The sequence below is a fragment of the Grampus griseus genome (genome assembly GCF_964374135.1).
Source record: "Grampus griseus genome assembly, chromosome: 6".
Lineage (NCBI taxonomy): Eukaryota > Metazoa > Chordata > Mammalia > Artiodactyla > Delphinidae > Grampus > Grampus griseus.
In genome coordinates, this window is record NC_139000.1 from 11025929 (window position 1) to 11043330 (window position 17402).

A 17402-nucleotide genomic window follows, 5' to 3' on the forward strand; every position below is an offset into this window, starting at 1 on the left:
TTTTCTATGTTGATCTCATATCCAGCAACATCAATTCCTTTCCAGTTCCAACCAGAAAGATGGGGAGCTTTGGACTTGGTAATTTGCAGGGCCCAAGGCAGGATGCAGTGCAGGCTAGGTGTTTTGCTTTGTTTTTGTTTTTTGTTTTCTTGGCCGTGCTGCATGGCATGTGGGATCTTACTTCCCCGATCAGGGATCGAACCCACACCCCGTGCAGAGTCTTAACCACCTGGCCGCCAGGGAAGTCCCTAGGCTAGGTGTTTAGAGTAGGGACTCGGCCATCTGACAGGTGAATGGGGTTTGAATCCTAGATCTGCCACTTACTAATTGGGTAAGTTACTTAATCTCTCTGGACTAATGATCACACCCATTCCCTGGGTTATTTCAAGGAATAAGACAGATAAAATGCATAAAAGTGCCTAGCACAGAGAAAGAACTGAGGCTGGTTCTTGTAATTATTACTAACTGGCTTCTCCTGCATAACCAGGGAGATAATTACCCATAGTAAAATAAATCAATTCTTGACTCTATTCATCACGGAGAAGCTACACAGAGTTGCCAGTGTTTAAAGCAGCTTGATCACAAATTATCCCCCATAATCAGTGATGGCCCTAGTTACTGCTGATTTGGAGCTCACATTTGAAACCCATTTGTTTTCTCTGTCTGTGCCATTTTAATACATGGCCTCCCATTCAGACAGCAAATGGCCTGTCATTGACCGTCGATATGAGAAGCCTGGAGGACACCTGCCCATCTTTCTGACCCTGCCCCATGCCCCCACATCCTGAACCACTCTGAGTAATTTGGTGAACATCAAGCGCTATAGACTGAATGTGCCCCCCGCCCCGAATTCATGTGCTGAAATCCTAACCCCAATGTGATGGTATTTGAAGGTGGGGCCTTTGGGAGGTGATTAGGCCAAAAGGGTGAAGTCTTCGTGAATGGGATTAGTGCCCTTATAAAAGAGCTTTCCAGAGAGCTCCCTCACCCCTTCTGCCATGTGATGACACAGTGAGAAGATGGCTATCTTTGACTCAGGAAGAGGTCTTCACCTGACACAGCATCTTCCAGCTCCCTGATCTTGGACTTACAGATTTCCAGAACTGTGAGAAATAAATTTCTGTTGTTTGTTAGCTTAGTATATGTCATTTTTGTTATAACAGCCCAAGTGAGCTAAGAGACCAACTCAGACCATCCCCAATATACCCTTCAAACAATTCATGTAGCTATTTCTTCATAATGTGGAAACAGACAAATGGGCAGACATGCAATAATATTAATTTTACTGATATTATTAGTAGTACCACTGCTCTCCCTAAGATTCCTAAGACACTCTAATCGACTATTTACACAGGGTTCAAGTCCAACATCTACGAAGCCCAATGCCCAGAAGAGAGCTGGACATTGGGTATGGTTGACAAAGCAAGAGAAATGCATCTGGGTGTGAGGAAGGGCTTGGTAAACACAGTCAAAGGAGAACCAGAGAGTACACCCAAAAAGGACTCCAGAAAGTCCCATACTGTTTCAAGCTGCGGATAACATTCGTGCGCTTTGTTCATAGAATCCTACCCTGACCAAAGCCCCAGCTCCCAGGACTGCCCCCCAAGGGCTGTGGGAATTGCAACAATAGGATCTGGTGTATCATTGCTGATGGCACTAAGAGAAGCACTTTGTAGACATTACCCATTTAATCCTCCCAACAAACCACAAAGGAAGTGAATATCCCTGTAGAGGAAGCGTACCTCAGGAAGGGGCAGGGCTAGGATGTGAATCCCAGAGCCACTCTGAGGTTCTTAGTTTAGTTTTTGTTTTTTTCCAAATGAGTGATTGCTATCATGGACTGCGAAGTATTATTCCAAGTTTAGCGAGTGCCTTCAGCTGGCCCTGTAAGTAGTGCCGCCGGGCTGCGGAGTTTTCTGCACTGCTGACTGTTTTCACCAGACTGAAGATTGAGCTGATGAGTACTTCTGCTCAGCTGCTGGGTATGGGGGCAAGTCCTGAGTTCATCTGGGGGGTGATCTGATCGCCCAGCCATGGCCAGGGCCCTGGCTCTAGCATTTCCCTTGGGGTGCCCCCTGGCAGAACAACAACTTCCCAAACTCTGCACGGCAGCTGCTCTGACTTCTTGGAAATAGCTGAGGCTGGCACACCTCGTCCCTTCTTTCCCTGGGTTCCCAGGGAGCCTGAGACACAGCTGAGGCCTGGGTTGAGGTGGGAAGAGGCCTCTGGGGCCCTGATCACAGAGTTCACCCTGGCAGAAGCTTTGGGGCTCAGGGACCTTCCCCCACCCCTTTAAAATCTGCCAGAGTCAATATTGCCACAGACAGCAGCCTTGGCGATCAGAGGAAAGGGACTGAAAGAGTGAACTGCCAGGCAGATGCTCAAAGACCCCAAAGCCTCAGAAGCCATTGAGTCTACCACTCTAACCCATTGCACAGGTGGGGAGAGTGAAGTCCCAAATCAGCCTCTTTACAGAAATCTTATAGGATCTGCCCTTGGAGACATATATTAGCAGACCTTGCCCTCTCCTCCCTGGGAGGGGGCCTGAGAGGGTCCAGACAAAGCTTATGCCCTCCATGCCCCACCCCCAATGCCTGTGCTTGACCTTCCCCTCTGGAATCGAACCACACATCCCAGATGCTAGAACTGGGGCCCCAGAGAACTCTGGATTCACTTCCCATACAACACTCTGTATGTACTTTTAAAGTGATAAGAAATCACTTGTCAACCTTTCCAAATTTATAACAAAGGTAGTATATGCTTTGCTAAATATACACCTACCCTCTGACCCAGCAATTCCACTCCTGGGTGTACACCTGAGACGTGAGTGCATATGTCCACCAAAAGACCTGATACATGTGTTCACAGCAACCTTGTTCATAACAGGCCCAAACTGGAAACAACTAAACGCCTTCAACAGGAGACTGGATCAATGAGCTGTGGTGCATTTCTGTGACAGGGTACTACACAGCAATGAGAAGGGAATGAACGACCAGCACGTGCAACATGGATGAATCACATGTTTATTATGTTGTACCAAGGAAGCCAGACGCAAGGAGTACTTACTTCATGTATATGAAGTTCAAGAACAAACAAAACTATTTGAGATGATGGAAGATAAGATAGTGACTACCTCTGGAGGTGACTGGGAAAACTGGGAAGGGGCAGAAGGGAACTTCCTGGGATGCTGGAGATGTCTACACCTCGATCTGGGTGTGGTTATGTGGGTATACATACATATGTAAAAAAGTTATCAAAAATACACTTATATACACACTTTATGTATGTTATGCCACATTCAAAAATTTAAAGTACATATAAGCCGAAACAAATACAAAAAGTACAGAATTCCTGTCAGGGAGTAACAAATAATTCAGTAATGCAGCGTCTAGGCTGTATGTAGAGGAGGCCAGAGAATTAGGCAGTTGAGAAAGAATTTTTTTCTTAATAAAATAGGAAAATATTTAAATACAATAGAATATACTTATTTCAATGCAAAAGCCAGCATCATGCTTTAAGGGAAAACATTGAAGACATTCCCATTAAAATGAAAAATAGGAGAAGCGTGTCTATTATCAACACTATTATTCAATGTAGTTCTGGAGGTACCAGCCCACACAATAGACAAGAAAAAGAAATGAGAAGTATAAAAATCAGAAAAAAGGAGGAAAATTGATCATTACTTACAAAATCAACTTAAAAACAATTATAAATAATAAGAGAACTCAGTGAGGTAGTGGGTGCAAAATTTAATACCTGAAATTAATAGCCTTTATAAATACAAAACAGCCAGTTAGAAGAGATAATGAAAGAGAAGTCCCTGTTTACAATAGCAGCAAAAAGATAGACTATTTAGAAATGAATTTCACAAAAATAAAATGTATAAGATTTATTAGAAACATACTTTAATAAATTGCTGAGGGGAACAGAAGAAGACTTGAACATTATTGTCATATATATATATTCTGGTAAAATACCAATAGGAATTTTAAAAGAAGCAAGCTGATTCTGAACTCCTTATGGCAACATAAGTAAGGAGATTCTGAGAATTCTGAAAAAGAAGAGTAATGAGTGGGGACTAGTCTTAATAGCTATTAGAACATAGTATAAACCTACAATATTTTAAACAGTGTGCTATTGGTGCATTTTAGACAGATGGATCAATAGAATAGAATAGGAAATTTGAAAGCATATTTGTAGTGGGTAAAACTGTGTCCCCTCAAAAGATATGCTCAACTCCTAACCCCTAGTAGTGGGAGTATGATCTTATTGGAAATAGGGTCTTTGCAGATGTAATCAAGTTAAGATGAGGTCATACTGAATTAGGGTCATATTGGATTAGGCCTTAATCCAATGGCTGGTATCATTATAAGAAGAGGGAAATTTGGACATAAACACTGAGAGGAGAGGTCATGTAAAGACCAAAGTAGAGATTGGAGTTATGCTGCCACAACCCTAGGAATGCCAAGGGTTGCTGGCAACTACCAGAAGCTAGGACAGACCAACTGGATGGTTTGTTCCACCGGAGTCACCAGAGGGAGGCTGGCCCTGCTAACATCTTTTATTTATTTATTTATGCGTTTGTTTATTTATTTTTGGCTGCATTGGGTCTTCATTGCTGCACGCAGGCTTTCTTTAGTTGCGGCAAGCGGGGGCTACTCTTCATTGCAGTGCATGGGCTTTTCATGGCGGTGGCTTCTCTCGTGGGCTCTAGGCACGTGGGCTTCAGTAGTTGTGGCATGCGGGCTCTAGAGCACAGGCTCAGTAGTTGTGACGCATGGGCTTAGTTCCTCCGCGGCATGTGGGATCTTCCCGGACCAGGGCTCGAACCTGTGTCCTCTGCATTGACAGGCGGATTCTTAACCACTGTGCCACCAGGGAAACCCCCTGCCAACATCTTGATTTTAGACTTCTAGCCTTCAGCACTTTGAGAGAAAAAGTTTCTGCTGCTTTAAGTTACCCAGTTTGTGCTAATTTGTTACAGCAGCCCTGGGAAACTAACACAGTAGCTAAATGCCTACAGGAATTTAGTATATGACAAATGTAACATTGCTAATCAATAACAAAAAGATGAATTATTCAATAAATAGCACTGGGACAACAAGATAGCCTGCCAGAGAAACAGCTGAAACCCTACCTCACACCATACACCAAGGCAAATTCTAGAATGAATAAAACCTGGGAGTAATTTCAAAAGGATTCTTAGAGTAAGGAAAGCCTTTAAAAGTATAATTTGAAAAAATGAATCCATAAATGACAAACTTGATAAATTTGGCCACACAAAAAATTTTAATTCTTCATGAAAAATAATATAAACAAAGTCAAAATATATATATATATATATTATAGACATATCATATGCTATTGACAAGGGCCTGATATTCTTGCTATTTTAAGAGTTCTTACTTATCAGGGAGAAAAAACAAAAAACCTAATTAAAAATAGGAAAAGTGTATAAACAAACAGTTCCCAGGAAAAGAAATGTAAATGATTCTTAGTCTTATAAAAACATGGTCAACCTCCCTTGTAGCAGGAAAAATGAAATTACAGCTACTAGATATCATTTTATATCTAACAGATTGACAAAGATCAAAAAGTTTGATAACATGCTGTATTGGCAAGGGTGTGGGAAGCAGGCATTCTCATTCATTGCAAGTGGGAGGGCAAATTGGTACAACCTCCGTGAAGAGTGATTTGGCAATATGTAAGTAAATTAGAAATCTACATAACCTTTAACCCAGCCATTCCATTTCTAGGAATTTACCACACAGATACACTTGTATATGTGCAAGTTGATGTATGGATGTGGCCATTTATTGCAGGTTTGCTTATAATAACAATAGACTGGAAACAGCCTAATTTCCCATCAGTAGGGCACTAGTGAAATGAATTATGGAACATCTATTAGGTGAAATACTATGGACTGTTTTTTGTGGGGTTTTTTGTTTGTTGCTTGTTTTTCACAGAGGCTTTCAGGATCTTAGCTCCCCGACCAGGGATGGAGCCCGGGCTCTGGCAGTGACAGTGCCGAGTCCTAACCACTGGACTGCCAGAGAATTACCTGGACTGTTTTTTGTTTGTTTTTTTTTTTAATTTTATTTATTTATCTATTTATGGCTGTGTTGGGTCTTGGTTGCTGTGCGAGGGCTCTCTCCAGCTGTGGTAAGCGGGGGTCACTCTTCATCGCGGTGCGCGGGCCTCTCACTATCGCGGCCTCTCTTGTTGCGGAGCACAGGCTCCAGACGCGCAGGCTCAGCAATTGTGGCTCACGGGCCCAGTCGCTCCGCGGCATGTGGGATCTTCCCAGACCAGGGCTCGAACCTGTGTCCCCTGCATTGGCGGGCAGACTCCCAACCACTGCGCCACCAGAGAAGCCCACCTGGACTGTTTTAAAAGAACGGAGGGCTTGCCTGGTGGCGCAGTGGTTGAAAGTCTGCCTGCCGATACAGGGGACACGGGTTCGTGCCCCGGTCCGGGAAGATCCCACATGCCGCGGAGCGGCTGGGCCCGTGAGCCATGGCCGCTGAGCCTGCGCGTCCGGAGCCTGTGCTCCGCAATGGGAGAGGCCACAACAGTGAGAGGCCCGCGTATTGCAAAACAAAAACAAACAAACAAAAAGGTTAGCAACTGGTGACTCCAGGAAGGTTATATGCGCGTTCATTGTATTATTGTATTACTACTTTTCCCCGTGATTTTGAAATTTTTTCAAAATAAAAAGGTTTTGTTTTTATTTTTTCTGATAGTGTGTCCCACCCCAGACTCTATTAAATCAGAATCTCTAGAGGTAAAGCTGGTGAGCCAACCTTTACTCCCAAGCGAGCTGTATTCTGAGAGCCACTGGACCAGCACAAACCTGGGGTGACTGGGGCACCCCAGCATCTCACTGCAGGCTGCTTTCCTCCTCCGTGGGGCGCAGGTAAGGTGGGCACGTGCAGGACTGGGAACTGGGAATCGGGGTCTGGGGGCAGACACTAGCTCCCCCTCGTTATCTTGGGGGAAGGGAGCCCTGCACTTTCCTGCTCTGGGATTGGGGGAGAGGAGGGGAGCCCAGTGCCAAGCCCCGCTTCCCACCCACCGCCAGGGCTCTCTCCGGTGGCCTGTGCCGGGACACGCAGGGAACCCTGGCCCTGGCAGAGCCCCTATCAGATAAGGCCGCCTCCCCCGCGCTGGCAGCCCTCGGAGCCCGCGAGAAGTTTACGTAAGCCTGTTGTTGATGGAAAACAAACGCACAAACGGGCATTTCCTGGCCTGCTCAGAGCCGCGGCGGCCCCAGACGCTGGCTCACCCCAGAGCGGCTCCGTCCTGACAGCTCCCCTGGGGCCTCGGGCGAAACTCTGGGGGTCCAATTTGCTGGAAGCCCGGATCTCAGGAGGCCACCCATAGCTCCTGCCCCAAAGCCCAAGCTACCCTGCACACGAGCCCAACATGCAGGGGGCGTTTAATTAATGCTTGTTCTTAACCTCTCTCCTGCGTGCGGGCCCTAGCATCAGCCTGGGCCTCCCGAGGACCCAACTCCAGCCCTGTCCCCGCCCCAGCCTGGAGCCCAGGTGGGGCCCATCCAGGCATCCATCAGCACCACTCTGTTGAGTGCTCGTTGCATGCCTGGCCCTGTTCTGGGGCAGCGCGGGTGATGGAGGTATGGGAACCAGGAAAGAACTGAGAATGGGCATAGCTAGCAGGAAATTAGGGGGGAAATCTCATCTATACATGGTGCCTCCTCCCTTGCTTTTAAAAGTAAGGAGAGCTAAGGCAGACCTTCACAAAGCTGTTGGAAAAAAGAAATGAGACTGCTGAGGGGGTCTTTTGCCCACTCCCCATCCCATCCCCATCTTTTCCTGGAGGGAGGCAGACGACCAAGTTTCAAATCCCAGCTCCATGATCTCACCACCTTATGCCCAAGTCTCTTTATCTATGAAATAGGGCTAATTCTTGTGCCAACCTCAAGTATTGAGAATTAAATGAGACATTTTGAGGATTAAATGTGGTAATGACTATAAAACCTTTTTTTTGGCCATGCTGCACAGCTTGCAGGATCTCAGTTCCCCTACCAGGGATTAAATCTGGGTCTCACTTTGTAACCACCTAGAGGGGTGGGATAGGGAGGGTGGGAGGTAGGGAGACGCAAGAGGGAGGGCATATGGGGATATATGTATACGTATAGCTGATTCACTTTGTCATACAGCAGAAACTAGCACCCCATTGTAAAGCAATTATACTCCAATAAAGATGTTAAAATAAAAAAAAAATCTGGGTCTCAGCAGTGAAAACCCAGAATCCTAACCACTAGGCCACCAGGGAGCTCCCTAAAACTTTAAAATCATAACTATCGTAATGTCAGGCACAAAATATCACACAGAAACATGTCACTATAGATATAAATATATTATGCCCACCTGCCCTTTCCATCTCAACACAGATATCTGCCTTTCAAGGTGGGCTTTCCTGATCCCCACCATGGGTCAGGTGCCCCAGTTACATTCCCTTCCAAGTCCCCCTTCATCCACTCCTTCTGGCAGCCCTCCTCACCCATGTCCCCACCCAGATGTGTGTCTTCCCCGTCAGACTGTTCACTCATTTTGTGCCAGGCTCTGTGCTGGCCCTGGGCACCCAGATGTAACTCACATTCTAGCCCTGTCCTCTAAGGGGACTCCACCTGGAGGGTAGAGATATATGTCTACAGAGAGCAAGGAATCACTATGAGAATATTATAAGAATCACAAAGGCTTATGTGGGCACAGTGCTGGCATGCTACCTGACACACAGTAGGTTCACCCCAAAACCATAATTACATAAAATGATGCTGTTTAACAGTGGAAAGACCTGGAGTCGAATGCTGGCTCTACCATTTGCTTGCTGTGTAAACCTTGGGCAAGGCACTTTCTCTGGACCACAATTTCTCCATTTATCAGGGGAGATGCTAACATTAAATCCCCACCTTAAGGCCCTGGTGGAATTCAAACAAGTTGATGCATGTGGAAGCACTTTCTATCAGAGGTTAACCTTATCAGCTACAAACTATCCTGTCAAGGCCAGTATGGGGAATACAGCCTCGGACAAAGGCTTTGGTTTCAGGACCCAGCCTGGACACCCTGTTGTTTTGCAACCTATGGCTAACGGCTCAGCCTCAGTTTCCTCATCTGTAAAGCAAGGATAGCAGTGTGTACCTCCTAGGATGCCGTGAGGAGCTGAGGAGATCACAATGATAAGAGTTAATATTTGTTGCACATTTAATCAATGCTAGACAGGGTTTTTAAGTGATTTTTGTATGTTAACTCATCTACTGTCATTTTACAGCTGGGAAAATTGAGGCAGGGAGATTTTAAGGTCTTGCCCAAGGTCACACAGCTGGGAAATAATCCTGGCAGTCTGGCTGTCACTGGAGCCCAAGGTCCTAACAACCCTGCCTCACTGCCTCCCGGGAACCTGTGTAAAGAGCTTAGAAATGCCACACAGTCAGGCCTCAGCAAACAGTACACATTATTATGATTCTATTAATACATGTGTTGATATCATTACGATCTTAATTACTCATCAATCCCTCCTCAGAGCAGGGCAAGCTGAAGCGCTTTGGGCCTGAGTGGGTGCCAGCTGAGAGCTGGCGCCATGAGCCCAAAATGTGGGCAAAGCTTTCTTTCCTTGTCACACCCAGTGAGAGTCAGCGCATGGGGCGGTGGGGCAGGTGGGTCCGGCACTGGGGCTGGCCCCCGGTGAGCATGGATGTCACAGGTGGCCCCCTTTGCCCAGCCTGGTGCTGGACACCCACCTGGCTCCTGGAACAGGGCAGGGCCGGGCTGGAGAGGCCGGGGCAGACACTGGGCCTTTTGTGTCCTACTCCCCACGCAGCCCAGCCCAGAAACCCATCCCCACCCCTGCCCCAGGCTGGGCACAAGGTGTGCAGTGCCCTCCTGGAAGAGGAAAGAATTCAAGATGGAGTTGGGAGTCCAGCCAGTACCCTGGCTCCACTGCCTTCTGGCTGAGGTCCTTGGTCCAGTCCCTCCCTGCTCTAGGCCTGGTTTCCTCATCTCCAAGGGGAGGCATAGAGAGCTGGACTCAGTACAGGTAGGGCTTAGGGAAGGGGGAGGAAAGGAAAGTAGTGGTCCTGAGGGGCTGCAGTAAGGGAACAGGGCAGGGGCCTGGCCACCCCTCTGTTGGGTGCAAACGTGGTTAGTTTTTCACCCCCTCCCCAGACAGGCCCAGATCACCCTCAGCTCCCCGCCGCAATCTGCAGCCCACACACACACCACCTTGAACACCTGTGTTCACCTGAGCTCTCATCCCTGTGCAAGCGCACAGACTTAAACACACCCCTGAACAAAGACACACACGCCTGATCTCACACACACACACACACACACACACACACCCTTGATCACAGACATATACAGACACACACTCCTAGTCATAGACACACATGGACAAACGCCCCTGAAAACAGACTCACACACGGACACACACACCTGATCACAGACACACACGTCTCAACAAAGACATAGACAGCCCCAAATTAACATACATACCAACACGACTACACACACAGATACACTGACATCCAAACACACCTCCCTCCAACCCACACCCACCACACCTCGGTGCACACCTCACACCCTGCCTACCCGTCATACACCAGGCAGACGGGCTTCAGTCCTCATTCGTGGAGGCCACTGGTGGGGTCGGCAGGGGGCAGAGTGAGCCCCCCAGGGAGCCCAGGATGGGTGCCTGGAATTGCACCTTCTCTTCTCTTCCCATACTTGGGGAGTCCCTCAGGCTTGAGCCCAGCACCTCTGCCCAGAGGCCTGCAGGAATGAGCCTAAAGGAAAGGAGGGCATTTGGGGGGACCTATTGTGTGCCGATCCCTGTGCTGTGTGCTTCCATGCTGTCACAGCCCCTTGACTCTGCCTAACGCAGTGCCTGGCACACGTTAGGGACTCCAAAGCAGAAGCTGAGGAAAGCGTCCAGAGCCCCGAATAGAATAGAGATCGGTCTCTGACCTCCCTGCGGGGCATTTCAACAGTGCAGACCCCACCGGGACAATGTCGCGGTGCACCGCCAGGCGGCGCCCTCCGCCCGGCCCCTGCGGGGGCTCTGGCGTCCCTCTGCCAGTTCCTGCTGTGCCAGGGCGGCTCCCCCGGGAGCTTCGCTAGGTCCCCGCGGGCGCCCCCGCAGGATGTCTCGGCTCCTCGCCCTGCCGGATCTGACCTCAGCTCCGGCTTCCGCCCCCTCCCCAGTCCCCAGGGGCCTCCTCGGACAGCTCCGGGCTCGCAGCCGCCCCCTGTGCCCGGAGCCGCCCCCAAGCCCAGCCCCACCCCAGGCTGTCTGAGAACTTCTGAGGCCGTCCCACAGTGGAGCCTCCTCCCTCGCCTCTTCTCTTGGAGCAAAGACTCATAAAGGTGCCTGAAGTGAAAGACCGAACTGAATTGAATAAAGAGCAACAGCTCCCTCGAGCCGAGCAGAGCATCCTGTGGGCCAGGCACTGAGTCACATACTTCAGAGTCCACAAAACTCTATGAAGTAGGCGTTACCATTACCTTCAGAGAGGTTAAGTAGCAGCAGAGTCTAGGGCCGAAGCTCTAAAGGCAAGATTCTCAGCCACAGTGAAGGTTCATGCTGACATTTATTCTCTCCAGGACCTAGGAAATATTTTTTAAGGACCCACCATCTGCCAGGCACTGTGCTGGGTGTAATATAGAGAAGAACACGGGGATACTGAGTCATAGAGCTTACAGTGGCAGGAAAGAGAATAAAATAGTCAGATTCATCATTGATTTGCTCAATTGCTAAAGAGATGTTACTAGGGACCCTGTGCCCAGCAGTGTGCTGGCAGTGCTGACCTAGGCAGGAAGAGGCCAGCCTCGAGTGCCCCTGTTGCAGGGTAGAGGTGAGTGGGGACAAACAGACAATTACTGCCCTGTGTGGTGAGTTCACTCTGAAGGACACAGTTACAGCACAGTCAGGAGGGAAGAAGGCTAAGCAGGAAAGGCTCCAAAAAGGAAGGGGCTTCTGAGCAGGAGTTTTTGAGGAGAGAAGGGGGGTAGGACCCCCATGCAGAGGGCCCACCCAGCATATAAATCATGGATGAGTTTGGTGTGCTTGGCTAGCATTAAGCCCAGAGATGGTCCTGAGTCCTGCACCAGAGGAGAGAGACCAGATTGTGACTGAGTTTCACACACCAGCTTAAGGACCAACTTGCTCAGGAGGGATGGGAAACCCAAAGCAAGGAGTAAATGTCCCAGATCCCTTTCATGCCTCCGTCATGTGACTCAGAGGCCCCTGATGGGAAGGATGGGCCAGCACTTTGATGTCTTAGAGGCATCGAAAACTTGACAAGTGCAAACCCCAAATCCCTGGTCATTTTCCCCCATCCTCTTGCCAATGACTTTTCCCACTGCATCGAAGGGTCCCACCAGCTGCCCAGTTGTGGCTCTGCCCCCTCTTCGCTCTCCCTCCCCGTAGCCAGCCCACCTCTTCTGCTCCCATGCAGTCGGGTGCCCCATCATTTGAGTGACCGCACATTTGTCTCTGTCCCCAACTGCCCTGATTCATCTCTTCCAATTTCCTGGTGCTCTTGGAATAAAGATACAGGCAAGCTGCCTGGAAAGCCCATGGCCATGTCTCCAGCCCCAACTCCCACCATTCTGGCCCTTGCCCTGAAATCTCCAGTCATACTAGCTACCTTTGAGTGCCTTGGACCTACCGGGCTCAGGGCCTTTGCACATGCTGTTACTCTTTCTTCTCCCCCTCCCCCTCCCACTTGCTGAGTTAATTCCCACTCACTTATCTGATCTCTCAGTGACACCTTCCTCCAGGAAGTTGTCCTTTCCCTCACCTGTGTGTATGGTCTCACATACACCTTATCACATACATCATTAGTTACTTTTGAGGCTATTTGACATTTGTATCCCCCACAAGACTCCGAGTTCCATAAGGTACCGTCTTATTCACTGGTATACACGGTGACCAGCACAGGACATGGCTCTCAATAAATGCCCTTTAGCAAGATGAACTTCTGCTGCTTACTGGCTGGGTACCCTTAGGTTAGTCCCTTCCCCTCTCTGAGCTTACACTGCTCATCCCTAAAATGAGGGGGCCAGGTGGGTAGTCCCCAACTCAGGCTGCCTATCAGAATCCCTGATTTTTAAAAGATGCACAGGTAATCATCATCATCATCATCAAATTGGGAGTGGAGAGTGGGTGGAGGTATGGATGTTACAAGAATGAATGAACAGTGATACCTATAGAAGCTGGGCAATGAGTACAGAGGAGTTCATTATACTTTTCTGTTTACTTCATCGATGTTTGAAATTTTCCATAATAAAAAGCTTTGTGTGGGCTTCCCTGGTGGCGCAGTGGTTGAGAGTCCGCCTGCTGACGCAGGGGACACAGGTTCGTGCCCCGATCCGGGAAGATCCCACATGCCGCGGAGCGGCTGGGCCCGTGGGCCATGGCCGCTGAGCCTGCGCGTCCAGAGCCTGTGCTCCGCGATGGGAGAGGCCACAGCAGTGAGAGGCCCGCGTACCGAAAAAAAAAAACTTTGTGTAAGATACACCAACCTGGGCTCCCCCACAGTGTGGGTATTTTAGATAAGCTGCTGGTTCTGAGGAAGCTAGTTCTGAAGCACAGGTCTGGCTAGAGGCTCTCCAAGGCAGCTTCCATCTCCACATTTTCGGTGATTCTCTCCTGCCCACATGAGTGCTGCTCACTGGTGGAAAAATCCTACACCCTGAGCACCCTTCTGCCCTCTCCCTGGATCCCCCTGTTGCCTCAAACACTTCCAGGTCAGTCGCCTGATCTTCCAACTCAAAAAGTTTCCCCAAACATCCACCCCCGTTAGGACCCTCTTCTGGGCTCCCTCTGCCTCTTGAACCTCCAGTCCAGGTGCACAAGACCCCAGGATGGGCCGGAATTGTCTAAGTGCCCCCAGCCACAGTGCCTGGCACGGTGGATGGATGGATTGATAGGTGCTAGCTGAATTTCTAGAACTGCAATGAAAATCTCTTTGTGGCCCCCAAGCTGTGTGATCCTGAGCAAATGACCCCTCCTTGGCTTCCCTCTCTGTGAAATGGAATGACACTCCCTGCCTCCTGATGCTGTGGGAAGGGCTCAGTGAGATAATGAACATAATGGCATGGCAAGTTGCGTAGGGCTTCCATCCCACGCAGAGCCGGACTCTCCTTCCTTGGGGCTCCTGTAAGCCCCCGGGCTTCCCTCATGCTGACAGTGTCTGGCTGTTGACGCGTCTGTCTCCCAGAAAGCCTGGGAGCCATAGGGAGGGGCCGTTGGCCAAATTATCTCCACGTCCCCAGACCTCGATGCCCAGCACTGGGCCATGGAGAAAGGGAGGAAGAGAGGAGGGGGAAGATGGAAAGGAAGGTATGAAGGGCCCACTGGCCCTCCTAGAGTCCCCAGGGGCCAGAGGGTCCAGGGCGGCCCCTCCCTGGGGCCTCAGCTGGCAGATGAAGCCTGGAGGTGTTCACTCTTGCCAGCAGAACGCACAAGCCATAGCGGCCAACACTTCCTCTCCAGGAAGCTGGTTCTGCCATGTGGGACTCTGACCTGAGTACAGGGGTGGCAAGGGGGTCTGCTTGGTTGTATCCTGGGCCTGCAGCCCAGGAAAGAACAGGGGAATCAGAGGCATCTCCCCAAGGCCCCCAGGGCCAAGCTCCAGCTGGTGTTCAAGGCTGTCCATGAGCTGAACCTGACCCACCTCCACAGGAGCAACCCCGGCCATTAAATTACTCTCCACTCCCCACTGTTCTCTGTATCCTCTTGCCTGTGCCCAGGCTGTGTCCTTGCCAGGAATTCTCACCCTGCTCCCCTCCTCCACCCGGTCACCTTCGGTTCATCCAAGATCCCAACTCACATAACATCTCCTTGGAGTCTCTCCCAACTTCTTGAGACAACTCCTCACCCCTCCCCTGTAGCTCCCCTCATATTTAGTCAAACATGAATACAGCATGCATACATTCTCTCATGGAATCCTAACAATCCTCCTACAAGGCAGATAGCTTTGGCCCCATTTTACAGATTAAGATACTGAGGTTCAGAATAGCTAAGTACCTTGCCAAAATTCTTGCAAGGCAGAGAAGACTGTGGAAGGTCTCTTCCATCTGCCCCAGGCCTCCCCTCTCTAGGGAAAAGGAGACTTCATAGGATGAGACAGGGCAGGGGACAGTCATTGTCAAAACCTCAGCCCCTGCAAACTGCCTAATGCCAGGCCTGGGTATAGGTCCCCAGAACCAGGAGGCTCTCCATGTTCACAGCAGGTTGGAGACCAAAAGGTTTTGGTGATGGTTCCTTGGTCCCCTCTGGAGCCAGCATGCAGGGAGGTGGCAACACTGCCCCAGAGTCTCAGGTAGCAGTGATGACAGCGTCTTCTCCCTCCCTCCCATCACCAGGGGACAGCGCTGGGCTGGCAGCCTAAGCCCAGCCTCATCCCCTGCCCCACCGAGTGCCTGCTTTCCAGTCTGAGTCTCTGTTTATTTCTGCTGTCCTTTTGGTGCCACCTTCTCCCTCTCTGAGTGTCACTCTTCACCAGTTCAAAACGACCATCTCTATTCCTCTCGCTGTCTCTCTGTCAAGGTCTCTGTCAGCCTCTGAGTCTGTCCCAGGATCTCCCTTTCTCTCTGAGTCTTCTCTATCTCCATCTGCTTTTCTCTCCATCTTGTCATCTCTCCACCTGTGACTTTGACTCTGTCTCTTAACCTGGATCCCTGTCTCTTGTCTCTCTGCCTCTTCACTGCTCTGTGGCTGTTCTCTCTCTTTCCATCTCTCTTTCCCAGTCCACTGCGGATCCGCCTCTCTGCCCTGTATCTTTGTCCCCATTATCATCTCTCTCTGTCTCTGCGTCTGTGCACATCTTTGTCATTGTCCCTTTCTGCCTCTGTGTCTCACTCTTTCTCTGCCTCTCTCCCCATCTCCCCGTCTCCGTCACTCTCTCTAAGTGTCCCACTCTGTGTGTGGTGCTCTCAGTCTGGACTCAGGGGAGAGCAGTGCCTTCTCCACAGCACCCCCCATCCCTGGCCCAACAGCAGGCCCTGCTTCCAAAGTTGCTCCCATGTAGAGGGCAGGGGACCCCTGGGCATCATTCCAGGGCCTGCTCCCTCTGGGTGGCAGTGCTGACAGACAAGATAGGGATCGGACTCAGGTCTGTCCAGGCCTGAGCAAGGAGCACAGCCGGGTTATGTGGGGGCATCTGGGTGCCTGCAAATGTTTGCACGTGTGCAATCTGGGTTTGTATGCGGGTCTCCCTGTGTGGGGTGCTCTGGGTGTATGTCTGGATATATCTGTGAGCGTCTGGGCCTGTTTATGTCTATCTGCTAGATTTCTGCACGTGCGTCTGTGTGGGGCTGTCTGGGTGTGAGCACATTAGCCTGTGGGTCTATCCATCCATTAGAGCCTTAAGAGTGTGCCTGTGTCTGTGGGTCCCTGGGAGTACCTGGAGTCGGGCTATATCTGTGTGGCTGTCCACGGGCCAGGCCCTCTGCTTGCATTCTCTTACCTAGTCATCAAGGAGGTGTAGATTCTGTTACCCTATTTGACAGATAGAAAAGTTGAGGCTCTTAACCCACATGCTTGGATGTGTGACTACGAATGTGTCTGCTTGAGGTTGAGAGCTTGGCATCTGGAGACAGACCTGGTTCAAACCCTGGCTCCGCCACCACTAGCTGCCTGACCCCAGGCAAGGTGGTTAATCTTGGGCAATCCTGACTTCATTCAGCAAAAATGTATCAGTCAAAACCAGATAAAACTAATCCATGGTGCTACAAGTCAGAATAGGAGCTACCTTGGGAGGGGTTGACAGGGAGGGGGCCCAAGGGAGACTTCGGGGTGCTGTAAATGTCCTGTGTCTTGATCTGGGTGGTGGTTACGTGGGTGTGTTCATTTGGAAAACAGCAATCAAGCTGTTCATTTCAGAAATGTGCCCTTTATGCACATTATACATCAATATAAAAGTTTACAAAAAATTTATTGAGCTCCTACTATTTGCCAGGCATTAAATTGCAATAGAAACAATAGTGCCTTGTGTGTGTGTGTGTGTGTGTGTTTAACATTTCAGAAAGTGAGTCGCTTCAGGCTTTACATACTTTCAACCCATTCCTGCCCTACTCCCTTTCCCCACATGGTCCCAATCATGATGGCAGGAGGAGGAAGGGAGAGGGACCACAGTCCTGGGCTGGATTGCTGCCCTGCCCAACCTTGCCTGGCTGTGTTCTCCTCAAAGCAGCTATGATCTTCCCTCTGGGTTTTCAAATTGGTGGGCACTGTGGGGCATTTTGCTAGACGACGGCTGGCATTCGATCAAGCTGGTAACAGAGTACTCTGCAGTAGGGCTCAGGGCAAGAAAGGAGAGGTATAAGATGCTCAGTGGACAGACGTCACACCTGCTTGATGCATCCAGCAATGAC